This window comes from Cygnus olor, chromosome 10, assembly GCF_009769625.2.
Source record: "Cygnus olor isolate bCygOlo1 chromosome 10, bCygOlo1.pri.v2, whole genome shotgun sequence".
In the NCBI taxonomy this organism is placed as follows: domain Eukaryota; kingdom Metazoa; phylum Chordata; class Aves; order Anseriformes; family Anatidae; genus Cygnus; species Cygnus olor.
In genome coordinates, this window is record NC_049178.1 from 3,339,714 (window position 1) to 3,355,072 (window position 15,359).

Consider the following 15,359-nt stretch of genomic DNA (forward strand, 5'->3'; position numbering starts at 1 on the left):
TTTCCCGACACAGTGCTGGGTCGAGTCAATTCATCCCTGTACACATGGGTGTAAACCAGCAATAACAGATGCCACGTAGCCCCAGAGGGAGGGCAGAATCTCCTCAGCAGAGCAGAGCAAAATGGTCACTATGAACCCATCAGCTCAGCTCTGCTATGCCTTACCACAACACCACTCACCTGGATAAATTCAGGAAGTCTTAAACCCAAACTGAAAGATGGAGTCCTATGTTGGTGGCCTGTCCTCAGCCTTCACTCAGTCTTCCCAAGTCGTGGCTCAGAAACAGAGTAATTTTTTTCTAATGTCATAAGATCACTTAAAATGTTTTGCTTTGACTCCAAGTGACAGTGAAGAAATAATACATCCAGGAGTTTATAAAGTGAAGCTAAAAGGAAATATCCATCATTTCTGAATGAAACAAAGCTGACAAAAAGCATTGTTAGGGGACTGAAAGGGTAAGGCAGGCCGTGTGAATCCACACAGGATACAGAGCGGCCCTCATTGGGGGGATTTGCACATACCCACCCAGGGACTAGCTTTGGAAAGCTGAACTCACTCTTTGGAAGTCTGACTCAGGGCAGAAAAATGTCCTTTTGGACTTTCATTCACCCATTTTTCACATCTTCAGCAATCCTCAAACTCTGAGCCCTGCACAGGGCACCGCAGGGCAGAGAGCTGGTGTTGTAGTCTCTCCTCCGCGAGACGGGCAGGAAACCCAGACCCACAGGGAAGCCTCTCTATATGCTATCGCTGAGCCTACAGAGCTCAACCCGCTAGCCAGCAGCTGGAGCTTTCCCAAATGAAAGCCCCAAAGAAGAGGAATCAGATCGGGGGAAAGAAGGCATGGCATTATTGGATCCCAGACAAAAAAAGGCCTAAGCAATGATTTCCTAATTGCAGACCGGTGGGAACCACATCACCAGCATCCTGTGCCCCTTTCTTCCTGCCACTGCAGACCGCAGGAACTGTTTTCGCCACATCTGTTCCGTGACTATCTCTTCCACGTGGCTGTAGCATTCCCACTTTAAAGCAGTGCTACTTTGGCTGAATAACCACAGAATAGAGCTGAACAATTGTCAAGTGTGGGCAGACCCAGACTGAAATATTTTCTCACATGTTCTCATCCAACCACGGTTTTTCAGAATTTGGGAAGATGTCACAAAGCAACAGAAAACAATGCCTTCTTGACCAAAGTCAGGCCATCCAGCAGCGTGCCTGTTATTGCAGCATACAGCTGGGAAGCACACGAAACGTATAGGTCACATAGGAATAGCTTTTAGTGGACGTGGCTGCTTTGAAATACCAGAGTGTCAATATTCTAACACATTTCAAACGAGAGGAAAATTGCACAATTTAAAACCAGCCCAATCCAAACAAATCAATTACAATGTGTGTCTGCTCTACCATCCCAGAGGAGAAAAGCTCATGCTGTTCTGGGGATTTCTGATCGCCAGGGCTCACAAAGATTTGCCATGACTTGTATGGTTGAACTCCTAGCAGGGGAACGCTGAAGGAACAGTTTACTAGAAGATGTGATGTGAGAATTAGCTACCCAAAGAGTTTAGGAGGAAAACAGCATCCCCCTTTCTTTATCAAAATAAATATCATCTTTATCAGCCAGTTTTTCTGCAGGTATTTGGCCAAATTCACTACTCTGCTATACCCATTCAGTGCCCTTGGAGGAAATAAAGTTGCACATGTGAAACCATAGAGCATGATTCTTCAAGTGAAGAGCAAGTGTGCCCTGCAGTGACTTGCTGTTAATTTAATGTACCGACAGACCAAGAGCACTTATAACCAGCATTCAATGAGGCATTCTTTCAGATTAATGCAAGTATCTGAGAGTTGTACCCAAACCAAATTAAAAAGGGCTCTTCAAGACAAATGGTATGAAAAAAAAATTTTTTCTTGGAACCTGTCTTGAAACTACTCCTTGTTCTCAGACTTCACCATCAATAAATAAACGAAAGAAAGCATGGATCTCATGGCAGACATGACTGCTCGTCCTGTTAGCACCCTTCCAGAAGAAAGCATGTCTGCAGTTACTGCTCCGCAGGGTGCAGAGCCCCTGTCCAAAGTCAGCACTCTGACACCAGCAAATGTCACCTAATTAATTAGCTTTTGGACTACGGATGCTACTGGGACAAATCCTCTGCCAAGGTCAGCCTCTTCCTTCATCCCATAAGCAGGTACGGCATGGCCCCTTCCAGGGGTTGTTACCTTCATTGTCATCACGTGTGATAAAGTTCCTGAGAAACCCCAGCTCAGCATGCCTGACACAGGTCAGTTTGGACTGATTTCTGATTACACAGTACTGGCTCAAATCTGACACTCATACAAGCGTGCAGAGAGCAGGCAGAGTTGCATTTTCCCCACGCACTCTTGCTGGCCTCTCCCATTTCCTCCTGGCAATCCCAGTTCCTCTCATAGGGTTTTCTGTACCTGAACATTTTGACAGTGAGGAAGTCGAGGATGCAATTGAAACAATGAACTCCTCTTTGCTGTTTTCTTTTTTGAAAGTGTGTCAGTAATGACCTTGAAAGTTTGTGGAAAACAGATGAAGTTTTACCTCTTTTGGTGGTGGATGAACTGACTAATGCAGACTGTTAAAATCCACTTTGGATTTGCTGCAGCAAATTACATGCAGGTTGTAAACTAAACAAAACCCATGATAAGAATGACCACCAACATGTTGTAATGTTACCCTCCGAGTGGTGCTTCGTATTTGGATTCTGGAACATGCTCTTAATTTAGAAGGAATAACAGCACTGAAATGTCAGCAGAACGTTACAAATATTGAAGGTTGCCAACTAGGACCTAGAGCCTGCGGGCTCTTTCTGTGTGGGCTCTTTTTATGTGGGTTTCTGCACCCACATCCAACTCTGCTAATGTCAGCGGGTCTCTCCGTGGGTGCAGAGATCTGTCAGCACTGCACCCAGCCTTGCTGGATATAGCACTAGGTAGGATGCAGGAGGGCAGCCAGTGTGAAAGCCCAGGTGGCTACAGGTTGGAAGAAGAAAGTAACTGTGGAGAAGTCCAGCAGCTGAATAGTGAGCAGGGCCAAAATACCCTCTGAGGCTGTACATGCTCTGAATTGCTTTTCTTGTAGAGCCACTTAATTTTTCAAAGTCTGGAGTCCGCTTATGGTTTTGTCCCGTGCTGGTGGGTGGAACAAATTAATATTGCAAGACAGTCATTTGCCTGGGAGCACTTACTAACAGGGCAAATTGGTGGCACAGTCGAGAGCAATTCAGAGCACAGGAGGAATTAAACATCAGGTAACTTCCAAAGAGCATCAACTGAGCAACTGGCAGGCAGTAATCCCAGCTGAGGGACTGAGGGCAAAGGAAACACAGGCAGCACAGTGCCCGTTTGGCTGCCTGGGACCGTTGCCTCTCGTGGTCCAGCCAAGACCTGAGCTCAGGGCAGAGCTCTGCTGAGGGAGGAGTCTGCCCCAGCTCTGTGCCCTCAGCAGCCACCGTGCAGCCAGGAGGAAGGGCAACAGCCTGGGCTGGGGGCATGCACCCCCACCTTCCAGCGGAGGAGAAGGGATGAAATCGGAGAGGCTGCAGGGGCACGCAGTCAGCCCCAGGCAGGCAGCGCAGCTAGCTTTTAGCTCTCCCTCAACGCTGTGTGAGCTTTTTTCCAACCCCCTGCCATTTAGTGCAAGTGAGGACTTGCCAGGCTTTTAGTAAATTGCATCTTCTGTCATTCCTTTACTTACATATTTAGTTTACTTACTTCCCAATTGCTGAATTTTACCCGTTCATCTTCTACTACCAGGAGCTTTTCCCTTCACACTAATATTTCTGCTCCCACCAGCTTGCTGACTGACATTTGCACAACCACCTTCAAATTAACAGTTCTTCCATTTGCCAAGGTGGGCACATCTATCTCCTGCCGCTATCAGAAGGAGCTGCTGCTGCTGGAGTCAAGTGTCTTTGCGCACATGTACAGTGTCCACAAGACAAAACTCTCCAAAACCAGCATATGCTATGGCACGCACAGCCCTGCAGGCATGTTCTCATACATTCATATTTCTGCTCTTGTAAAATTTGGGGTTCACTCCCATCTCCACAACATTAGTTATCTGTATGCTTTTTATATGCACTAGCCTATGCAGGATCCCCTTCTTTCCTTTCCAAATTATAAATGAATTTTGTCGATGTTTAATTGTATGCCTGAACATTTCCAGCTAGGTCCCAATCACTCTCTCCATTAACAACCATGGGAAGATTGTGTCCTCATCCCTGAGGCAAGGCACTACTTCCATCTGATATTTCTGTGTTTCACTGCACGTGAAGTACCATTTTATTGTTTCACAACTTTCTGCTTTGCTATTTGGAGTTGCCCCCCAACTTTTCCCTCTCCCTGAGTTATCAGAAAACTGCCAGAAACACACAGGCTTTCAAAACCAGGCAGAATCACAGACAAAACTACCTCTGTCTCATCTTTACTGCTCACAAATAAAGAGGGAAATGCTGTTTAAGCCTCCATTAGGATCTCAAATCCCAGCAGCACTTTGTGTCACTTCACCTTGTTAACTGGAGCTGTTGCTTTGTCTCAGCTGCTCCACACAGCAGGCTTTGCTCAGTCCTCCCATATGAGTTGCACACAGGAGCCTGTCCTAACCAGCACCTGAGTTTTCATGAGGATTTTGGCCTAACCCCAGTCACAGAGGCCCACCAGGCCAAGGCAGAGACCCCACTCCCCCCGGGGCCACAGCTCAGCCCACACAGGCCGAGGCCTACTGCCTGTGTGAGCAGGAGGAGCCTCTGCATTTGTGAGGGACTCCATGGTCCTCTCTGATAAAGAAGCATGTAAACCCTTATAAGTTACTTCACAAAGATCATGGTTTTCCTCTGGGGGATAAATCCAATACAAACATTTGTATGCTGACCAAGAAACCAGGCTCTACACCTTAATACCATCCTGGATTCCTAAGGATTTGTATACCTGCTATACGAATAAACTGCCCAGATGGCTGTTCCATCAGTATTACCCCGTACACAACTTGCTGTTTGACACTGCTATCCTGAAGGAGCATGACAGAGAATTCCTTGCTATAACACCTTTCAGTAGCTATTGCGAGCCATTACCATTAAAGCAGCTGAGAAACCGCACTAGTCCAGGTGTGGATGCAGCCATGACGCTGGCAGAGCCGTGCCACAGCGCCTGGCTCTGCCTCCCAGCAGCACATGAATGCAGCAACAGATGTGGCACAGCCTGCTGGTTTTACTGCTGCCTCGTGATCCCGCCAGGCAGCAGCGGGCATCACCAGAGTACTCGTCTGTTTCTTTTCCCCAAAGCTATTCTCTAGAAAAACCATCAGCCTCTGGTTTTCGACACCTTCTCCTCAGAAAATTAGCGTTATATTAAAATAAACTATTTGGGTTAGGAACTAACCTGCTGTTATTTAAGCATACAATTGTCACTTCTGCTTTTCTCCCTTGCTTTAATATGCAAATGATCCAAAGCAACAAGTAAAATCATATTGTGACTTCTGTGTGGACACAGGCTACTGCCACCAAGCGCTGGCAGACCATGCTCCTCCTCCAGCCAGGAACACGGCCTCGTATTAGAGGCTTCCCAAATTGGATAAGGTGTGGAGCTAATAAAAACTTGAATCAGCCTGGAGACCCGATGATTAAATCTTGGAAAGCTGAGGGCCATGTGAGCCGGTTAGTACTGACTTCTACCATGATGGATCTCTAACAACATGTGAAAGTTATCATCTACTGAGGCAAAACATCCCTGTTGTTGGGCAGCGCAGACGCACAGCTAGCCAAGTTCTTAGCAAAACGATCTCATGAGACCCATGGGGACTATTTGGAGATGTCATCCTGCACAAATACACCTAGTTCAAACAAAATCATCTCAGTTAAAAGTTAAAAAGTAGTCCCAATGTTACCTGCTCTGGAAAATCCAGCTGAGCTCTTTCCTTTTTTTTTTCCACCTTAGCTGAAACTGCAGCTTTGGAGCTGGGTCCATACAACATGCATTCCTTTTACAGAACATACTTCTTTCCTGAATTTATGAATGCTGTTGGGTAGGGAAGTAACAAGGCTCTAATACTATGTGGCCCCGGTTAATTTGTACCCAAAGACCAACTCATGATTGCCTTGGACATGGTTCTTCTGTTACTACCGAAGGGAATAGATGACCCCATAAAACAGACAGCAGCAACGCCCCCTTCACAGCTGTCTCCAGTTTTTCTCCTGAAATTTGGCTGGGTGCTTTCTTCAGGATTCAGAACACAGATGTAAACTATTTAAGGATATCCCTGTTTCTCCTTAACAATGCCAGAGAGAATGAAATGTGGCCCGTTAGTTTTACAGCCATTGGTAAAAAAAAAAAAAAAAAAAAAAAAAAAAAAACTCTACAGTGATGTTCTGGATGTTCTGACCTGCAGCAGACGAGTCTGTCTCCTCAGCATAATATGGTTTCTGGGAAGTGCTGCTCTGAAGAAGTTTTCAGGCAGCAGCGGGCAGATCCCCAGCTGTCCGCAGAACCTGCTCCGGTGGTCTCCAGAGTAAGCCATGCACCTTCACAGGAATGGGAAAAAAAAGGAACACAGAGGGAATATATGTATATATATACACTCATATGTGTGTATATGTACGTTTAAGATGAGATCTGTCAATTGGAGAGGAGAGAGAAAAACCTGGAGTCCACCTCAGAGCCCAGCCTGTGTCAGCTTCTGCCACCAGAGCAAGGAGAAGGATCTGGTTCTCCCCCAGTTTCAACACTGTGGATGCGGAGACGTGACCCTGGGTGGCTGTCCCAGGCAAAGATGGGAACCTGAGATTCACTCAGGTTTCTGTGGGGTGATGGGAGCGAGGTGCCCACTGCGAAGTATCTCAGGTTGGAGTAGGAGAACATGGAACTAATTAATGAAAAGAAAATGAACGAAGGGAAGGCATCATAGGGCTGCCCGAGGAGAGGAGCATCTGCCAGAAGCTGCCAGCCTCCAGCTCGGGGGGGAAGTTTCAGACTGGGAAGACAACTGGGAAGATGACGTCTCCCAAGAGAAATGAGCTGCACTTACAGCTCCAGCTCAGTAAAATAACCAGAGCAGGGGGAGCATGGCCTGCTGCAAGGCAGCCATGACCCTCCAGCCACAGGCGCCTGCAGCTTGCCTCTCAGCACACTGCTGTTGAATTTCACCCCGAGGCGACAATCCCTTCTGCTTCTCACAGGGAGCTGCGATGTTTCACCAGGGCCTGGGAACCACTTGGAGACCCTTCAATGCCAGGCTCTGTGGTGCAGGAGGTCACGCTTTTGTCCCTGCACTGAGGTGCTGCCTCGCAATTAGAAGTTTTCCAGCAGAACTTCAACTGTCTCCACATGCAGCTTGGCAGGGCTAAATTTAAGCTTGCAAGCTGTTATTTACTTTTTTTTTTTTTTTTTAATGCAAGAGATCTGTGTGCAAAGCACTCTGTGCAAAGTGTGTGTGGGTTTGAGAAGTGGGAGAAAACTGTGAATAGATTCAAGTTCTTCACTGATTACCGAAAGTCTGCCTGAGATGTAAATTAATGCTTAGACCTTAATACAGATATCTTAAAAAAGCATGGAGACCTGAGTTTATGTTGTCTTTTTTTATTTAAGTAGACCTCTACCTTCAAGAAATAAACCAGTGCTTTGTCTTTGTGAGGCACTGCTGTAAAAAGAACGTCTTATCTCCTGCGTTTGTTGATATGTGGCATCAACAAAGCATTACTGAAAAGCATCTTGCTATAATAGTAGTTTAAAGTTTGTTTTCTAAACAGAGCTGTTGTTTGCCCATAATAATGTAAATTTGCAATTCTCCTTTACACTTCACGTATGACAAGAGAAAGAGATTTTTTAGATCTCCCCGCAGGAAAGACTTAATTGTAAAGCAAAGCACTAAGTATGACATTTATCTGAGATCGTAAAGGCTACAGTAATTAAAAAGGACTAAAGCATATGGTGCACCTCATGAGGATGGCTAGTGTGATCTCCCAAACCGAACCTTTTTGGTTACTGCAAAGAAACAGGAAAATACAGATATTCTCCTCGACGTTGAATCATAAAATAAGCCTTTGCTTTAGTCATGGTGAATCAGGAATGGCATTCCCATTTTAACTCCATCAATCTGGAGGAGAATGACTTCCTTTCATCTGGTGAGCAAGATATGAGCTACAGTTTGGATCTATTGATGCATTTACAGTCAGGTATGAGGGAAATTGTCATTAGTGGCTTGTAACAGTCTGGCAGCTGATGTCAGCACATGACAGTGCCATGCTTCAGCTAGAGGAGGAGTGTCACGTAATCAGCCCTTACGTTATACTCAGGGCACTCTCCCCAGTCACAAATGTTAGGTTATGTTTCAGTGATTTTATAGGTGTAACATGGACCACAACCAAACCTTTGTCAGCAGGCTCTGACAGGCTTCCAGTTGAAGATGTTGCCATGCAGTCTCATCCTGTAACAAACGTTAACAAACAAACAAACAAAAATAACCCAAACCAGCTATATAACAACAACCACTTGTGTAAGCAGATAATACATAGAAGCTGAAAGCTAAATCCTTAGCTGGCATTAACTAGTCTAGCTCTAGTACATCACCACTCACTAGCTCTTTTCTGGGCTCAGTTCTTGTTATTTCACAGTTCAAAGGTCTACATTCATACTTCAAGGTACAGAAAAAAAGACTGAAAATTTTGAGCTACAAGTTTAAAACTGTGTTTTGTGAAAACCTATCCTTGGTTAGAACCCTCAAGCATCATCTTTTGCTTCTGTGCATCAACTGGGGACACACTGCTTGGACTGGTATAGTGTACGTTTCTGATGGGAAGGCACCTGCTGATTATTTAAGCCTTCCACCTCAGGGGACAATATTAATTAAAGTAAAAGTGATGAACATACACAGCTTTTTGGCTTTCAGGAAGACAGTTTAAAAGGAAGTCAAGCTAATGAGAATTACTGTGACAGTGATAAGGAAAGTGAAGTTCTGGCAATGGCACATTTTCCAAGGCAATTCTTGGGCATTTTTAAGTGCCTTACATGAAACTGCATGGGCAGTTTCAACATATTGACTCAGTGCTGCAGCTCAATGCTTTGCTGCAGCAGGGTAAAGAATATTTGCACTAACCCAGACGTGCAAAGCAGAGCATTATCCTGATTAGTTATTGAAATCCATCCTATCCAAGCAGAGGAAAATCAGAGAAGGCAGGTAAACACAAAAAGTGTGTATTTTTTCTTTTTCTTCCCTAAAAGGGAGGTCAGAATAATAAGAGGATCAGAAAAAGGCAAGAAATATATATGAAAAGAAAAGCAGATAAGCAAGTACATCTGACGGTCACTCAGCCAAGAATTATGTAGTGTCACATACTTGTGTGTATGACCCAGGCATGCGATACGTGCCTGGTGCATTACATGTCCATCATGGTATCTGCAGGGTATCACAAGAAAACTATCTGACACTAGATTAATGCTAATTCCCAGACCAATCAGCAGTATCACTAGGGAAGATGACATCCATTACACAAGCCTGTGACTATCTCATTCACCAAGAACCCTTTCCCTCAGCCCACGCAGCCACCACCACACAGAGCTTCTTCCCCTGTCTCCTTTTGGAATGGACCAAATTCACCATTCAGTCACTTTGCTCCAAATAGTAACCACTGTCACCCAGAAGCACATGCTATAATAACCAAACTCAGCATAACCACAAGCTCTGTCCTCACATCTCAGCCAGAACAGCCTGTTGTGGTCAGGTGAGGAGTCTGATATGGGGTAAGAGGCAGGAAGGTTGGTCCATCCCTCACAATCAAGTTGGTATCTTCATTGATTCAAAGTGGCACCTTCAAAAGGGAGGAGAGGAATTTGGACACCGTTTTTCCTGGAGAGAAGCCTGAAACTCATAGCCCTCAGCCAGCGGTATTTATAAGATGCAATGTGCCCAATTAAATGACATCACTGATGGAGAAAGATATGCTGATCTGTCAGACCTGCAAAGCAATAACTGCTGGTGACAGCAGCAGCTAGACCAGCAACAGTGCAGCAATAAGCAGCCCAAACCTTTAGCAAAGGAACCACAATTTTTCCTGGAGATACAGCTTTTCAGTAGAAGTAACATCAAGCTCATAAAAACTGGGGTTTTGCTTCTCTTTTCTTTTTTCTTTCTTCTGTGTAAGTGCCTGGAAACAAAAGAAAAGGAAGAGGATAATTTCTCTGGTGTTAAAGTGCTTTCTGACTAAAACTATTTCTGGATTCCTCAAACCCTTCATTTGCAGTTTCATACCGGAAAAAAAAAAAAAAAAGTGTGTGGTTTGCATTTTTAAAGAAAAGATTCTCAGATGGATTTGTGTAGATTTGGATATAAATTACTTTCAGGCTCAGCTTCCAACAAGATGGCAAATCTCATTTGTGACTCCCGACTGTCTGCAGTCTTCAGTAACTGTAGCAGCCTGTAGGTATTCTCTCAAGTTGAGCTTGCTGCATTCATTCAAGTATGAGCTCAAAGGCAAAAATATGTTTTCTTCTATCAGATGCCTTATTTAGGTGTGACTTACATAAAGGAAAGAAGTGTGTGAGAAATATCAATATCTGCATTTTAACCATGATTTTAGGATGTCTGTTGTGGTTCATTCATCTGCTTCTTGGCTCTTCAGTACATTTAGCTCATTTTTATTTGACTATAAAAGCATATGGGTCTCATTAGCTTAATGGTGAGCTTATTTATTCTTCATCCACTTGCTGGCACTTTTTTAACTTTTAACTGCAGCAGGGGGCTAGGTGAACTATGTTTATATTCAAAATTTTCCATGTCATAGCTAACCTGATTACTAACTCCCTGATCCTAGCTAAATACCCAAGGAAAGTCTAGGTGACATTCACCTTGATTTTTCCCTTTTCAGGTAAGATGTGGTGGTATCTTTCTGCTAAGCAGAGGCTTTGGAGAGGGAAGGCCAACAAGGACAGCTGGAAATATTTCATGAGACTGACTGAGGAACTCGTAGTCTCCAGGCATCTGTGGTTCATGTGGGCTGTCTTGGGTTCCTATAGACCCACACAGAGTTACTAGCATATGAAGTATTCTTTCTGCAACTGGACGGTGAGAGCATGTGCCCTGCTTGAGTGACCAGGCAAAATGCCAGAGAGGAGAAGCACCCACCATAGGTGCTGGGGGTCCTTAGCCTGACAGTTGGGGCAGTTGTTATGTAGGACCGATGGCCACCTCTAGCTTGCATTTCAGATCCCTCACAATTTTCCTTAGAAATCTGTGCAAGTCTCTTAATCCCCCGGCTAAGTTCACTGGGAGCTTCCCTCTAACCCTGTATAGTGTCAAAATATGACAACTTTTACCTTTTCTCATCTCTGAAGGAAAAATATATACATATATGTGATTTATATATATATATTTAAAATTATTAAAGAACTGAGGCCCAGCTCCTGGGACACTGAAAAGAAATGTGTGCTCGGAGATGTTCAACAGCCTCTGAGCCCCTCAGAGAGAAGGTGGGAAATGAAGGAGTGCTGCATGAAAAAGCTACCTAGAAAAAGGAAGTAGCTGTCTTTGCTAAGGAAATAGTACAGCAGCTAGTTAACACTCCTAGCTGAGATCACACGTCTAGGAAATTTACCACTTACCATGTATTAGTGCAATATCAAGCCTAGCAGTTCACAACCTCAGACCTGCTAGATTCTTGCAAAAACACCCTGAGCACATCTTATTTTTCACTCCCATCTAATTGATAAAAATAACGAAGCAGTTTTTTACTTCCCTTGTAAAACACTTACATTAGTACTTCCCGTGCTATTCACGTTTCTCTTCCCTGCATTCTCCCACCAGGGGTGACGACTGACTGACTGGTGCGGGACCACAGGCTGGTGTGGGACCACGAGATCCCTGCCAGCCAGGGTCCTGCACTGCGTGGTGCCCGCAGTCCCTCACACCTGCGGGCTGCTGGCAGTGCCCGGCGCCGTGCTGAGGTTTTTCTTCATCCCAACTCCCAGCGGTGGTAGCAACGTGAAAGTATTAACACCCACCTGGCATGCCAGAGATGAGAAAATTGTTGAAAAATACAGCAACTGAATTTCCAGCTTATCAAGCATTATGGAACAGCATTCCCCTCTTCAAATTTCATTTAAAATTCCCTTGCTTTATCTTTCCATTGTTCCATCAACATTGACAAGCCTTAAAGACCGAGTAGGTTGTGGGGACAGAGGGCTTGTTCTGAAGCTCCCGTAAGGCCCCTGCCATTAGGGCTTGCTGAACATCAGCCACCCTCTTCACCTGCCCTTATTGTGCTTCCCAACACATCCTCAGAGCTCACCTTACCAAATTCCATCTCATGGCCACTCAAAAAATATATTCTTATTTAAAATCTACCTTTTGCATTGTACACAAGAGCCTAATTTCTGTGTAGAACTACTTTGCACGCTGCAGAAAGAGAAATAATATGAGAAGGATTAAGTAGGAAAATGTTTTTGTTTCAAGAAGTCAGTTCCGTGACAAAGAATAATCAGCTTCCAAAAGCAAATATGTCTCATTTCTAATTTCTGTGTATGGCCAGCACGAATAGCTATAATAATTCCACTAAAAAAGAAAAAAAAATCTAATAAAAGAACAAAAAACAACCTTTCCAAGGTAAACCCCTCTGTATGCAAGAGAAAGTGAAGCTGATAAACTCTTAGAGGGAAATTCACTCTGCAGCAGAATGAATGTCCCCAGGGCCCAGGGATTGCCTGGTTTATCCTTCCTGCTCCGTGCTCCCTCCTGCTTATTCATCTTCCAAAGCAGAGGCCCCATCAGAGCTCAGGGAGTTTGGGTTAGAAGTTTGTGTCCGACCCGTGCTGAGCAGTCCCAAGGAAATTAGGGGGATGCTGAGAGCGCAATTTCTATTTAGCTCTGGAAGATAAAGCAGAAATCTGAGTATTTCTTTAGAGGGCTTTGGGGTTTGCATAAATCAATGGCCACATCCTAAGGGGCAGAAGCAACCCACCCTTTGCAGGGGCGCAGCAGGACACGCACTGCAGGTCTCCTCCATCCTGGGCATTGAGCTGTTCGTCATCATCGTATCCTCTAACTGGATATGGCCCTTGCCATCCTTGTAGCCTTCCGCGTACATCTTGAGCTGTAGTTTCAAATGGGGTCTCTCTACCCACAAACCATCCATAAGGGTCATTCCTGGAGAAAGCCACGAACATTACACTGCTCATACACAGAAATGCTGGGGTAGCTACCTGCAGTAAGTCAGTTTATGTCGCAAGTGTCACCCCGACAGCCAAGTCACCCTGTGGAGCTCAGGAGTAGCAGGACAGAGGTTTGGAAAGCACTAGAAGGGCAGCTGCAGCCTCCAGTTGGCTATTCCCACAGCTTGGACTGAGCTGAAGCACCAAGTGATGGAGCTGCTCGGCACGGGGTGCCACCGCCTCTGCCACACACGCAGACATCCAGGGACTGCTCGGGAGCCTCGCCGAGCTCAGAGCAGCCGCTGCCTGTGCCCATCATCCTTCCTGCCACTTCCATGCTCCATCTGAGCAGGCAACCTTAAAGCATGGGGGATAGCATCAGGCAGTAGGTACAGCAATTGTATACCAGCAGAGAGCAGAGGGGAAACAAGGCTTGCTCAAAATGTTGTTTGTGCTCCTGGCACGGCGGTAATGAATGCAGAGAAAATGCCAGGGCAGCTTTAAGCCTGGAAAAGAGGAGGATCTGCTGGAATGGCAGAAACTGAAAAATGGAGCTAATGAATGCAGCTGCAGTCCCAATACCATGAGCACTGAGGCTGCATTCTCTTCAAACTCAGACTCGCAGGCAAAGTTAGCAGTGGTTTTAGTTATTCAAGGAATGCCGAACAGAGCTGAAATGGGTCTGCTGTGACAACAGAAAAGCCTACATAAAAGTTAAGCAATACGAGCATTAACAATGAGATCTTGCAGTCCTGGACTAATAAAACATGTACATGCCACGGTGCATACCAGAAAACCCAAAGCTCTCCCTGAGTTCAAGTCCAACAAGCCTTTTCTACCCCAGCTTTGGTTTCCTACCTGCCCTCCCGTGGGCGCACATTGCATCGTGACTTAGCCCAAGCTGCTTGGTGTCTCTTTAACGGACTAGGGCCCAATACTAAGAAATGTTCCCTTAATATTTCGAGAATTAATGATGCATGAGTAATGCAGTAGGCCGATCCAAGAAATGTTCCAGTATACTTTCATATTATCGAGTTTTTCCAAGCACCTAATTTCCCTAACTACCCACAGAGTGCTGGAAGCGACTGGTAGCCTTCGGAGGCAGCTGCCCACCTGGAAGCAGTGGCTGCCCCCGGCCCTCCCGGCCTCTCCGGAGGTGCAGGGGAGGCAATGTGGAGGACACATCCATAGCAGGCACCTTGCTAGAGGCCGTGCGGTTTCTGAAATGCACTTGAACAAGCCCTTTGCATTAATTCTGAATTTGCAGGGGAGCTTTTCCCCACACAGCCCAACGGGAAGCTGCGTGCCAGCCTGCTCGCACCATTTCTGCAGCGGTGCCTCCAGGCTCTGTGCAGCGCAGCTCTCCCTGCGCCGCCTGACAGCTTGCAGCCCTGTTTTCTTGTCTTGTCAGCCACAGGATTTCTTTTAACTAAAAGCCTCCTCCTAATCCACACTTTTTTGGAATTGGAGAGGTTTTGGAACTCAGACGATCGTATGGTGTTACTTAATGAATTGCATGTTTTGTCTTGCTTCTGCTGGTTGATTTTTTTAAGACAATTTTCATTAGGCTGCCTCACTCAATAGTGTTTGTCAGCTGTGCAGTGCCTCTCACCAAAACATTAATGTGGTTGTGGTTACAACACATGCAAATTCTGTAAAACCTGAAGTCTCTTACCAGGAGAACAGCAGAAGATGCTTCAGAAGCCTGACATGCTTTCTTTGTTGTAGAAACCAGAAAAAAAAAGAGAATTATTACTTAGCACAAGTTACTGCAGAGACAGCCAATAACTGCTCACCCTCCAGTTCAGCTGCAAGTCTCTTTCCCCTCACAGCCATCACTGACAGTTGCTAAATTTTGCGGTGAGGACAGCAGCAGTGTCTGCATGAACTTGCACGCGTATTTTCAAGAAGAACGGACAGATTTGGGCCTTTTGAAAGGTATTAGCAATTTTCTATATTTTTTTTTTCTTGCAGTTCTTTAGGCTGGTCTATCTGACGCTGCTCAGTGGTGGAACTGGTGGTGATGGCCACACAATCTGGCTGAGGAGCCCCAGGCTGGGGCAGGACCAGACACCAGCCCTTGGTTCTGCTCTGCAGCGCAGCACTCTCCTGACCTCATTTTTCCAGTGTAATTCCGCTCTGCAGCTTGATGTTGGGAGGCTGGCCTGGTGGGGTTTCATAATGATCTGGAAATCCAT

General features: G+C 45.5%; 1 long non-coding RNA gene across 5 annotated transcripts in view; it reads right to left on the reverse strand.

Moving 5' to 3' along the window:
- Positions 1-6,331: 6,331 nt before the first annotated feature.
- LOC121075324 overlaps positions 6,332-15,359 on the reverse strand; it is a 37,139-nt gene continuing 28,111 nt past the window's right edge. For 3 of the 5 annotated variants that reach the window (XR_005822906.1, XR_005822907.1, XR_005822903.1), the window contains 4 exons: positions 14,837-14,878; positions 12,972-13,667; positions 11,767-12,015; positions 6,332-10,163 (listed from right to left, as the gene is read on the reverse strand). This is a non-coding gene — a long non-coding RNA (uncharacterized LOC121075324). Of the gene's footprint in view, positions 10,164-11,766; positions 12,016-12,127; positions 12,878-12,971; positions 13,668-14,836; positions 14,879-15,359 lie in introns of those variants that run through there. The other 2 variants (XR_005822904.1, XR_005822905.1) reach the window with 2 other exon arrangements.